The sequence below is a fragment of the Morone saxatilis genome, unplaced genomic scaffold (assembly GCF_004916995.1).
Source record: "Morone saxatilis isolate NCDOM2014 unplaced genomic scaffold, NCSU_SB_2.0 Contig9, whole genome shotgun sequence".
NCBI classification, from domain to species: Eukaryota; Metazoa; Chordata; class Actinopteri; family Moronidae; genus Morone; species Morone saxatilis.
Window position 1 is genome coordinate 9,480,165 of NW_023340268.1, and position 330 is coordinate 9,480,494.

Here is a 330-nt window from a genome sequence, read left to right on the forward strand (position 1 = left end):
TGCGACACTGAGACACACACATGCATACACCCAGAAACATACGGTACAGCCTTTTAACACGCACTTCTTCTTCTTGCCCACATCCTGGAGCGTGCAAATCAGTCAAATTTGCATATGCAAATAAATATGTGATGCCAATTTAAATAAATAATAGTTGACAAATACTTATACTAAATCCTGATCTGTTGATTTGACATTTAACTAAAATCATTCAGTTTCTTATTATTGCTTCGATTAACTTTTTAAGTCATCACGAAAGTCTTACAGGACCGATGGAAACACAGTTAGGTCAGTCAGTGCTTCTTAGGTCGGGATTTCAGCTTCATTGCT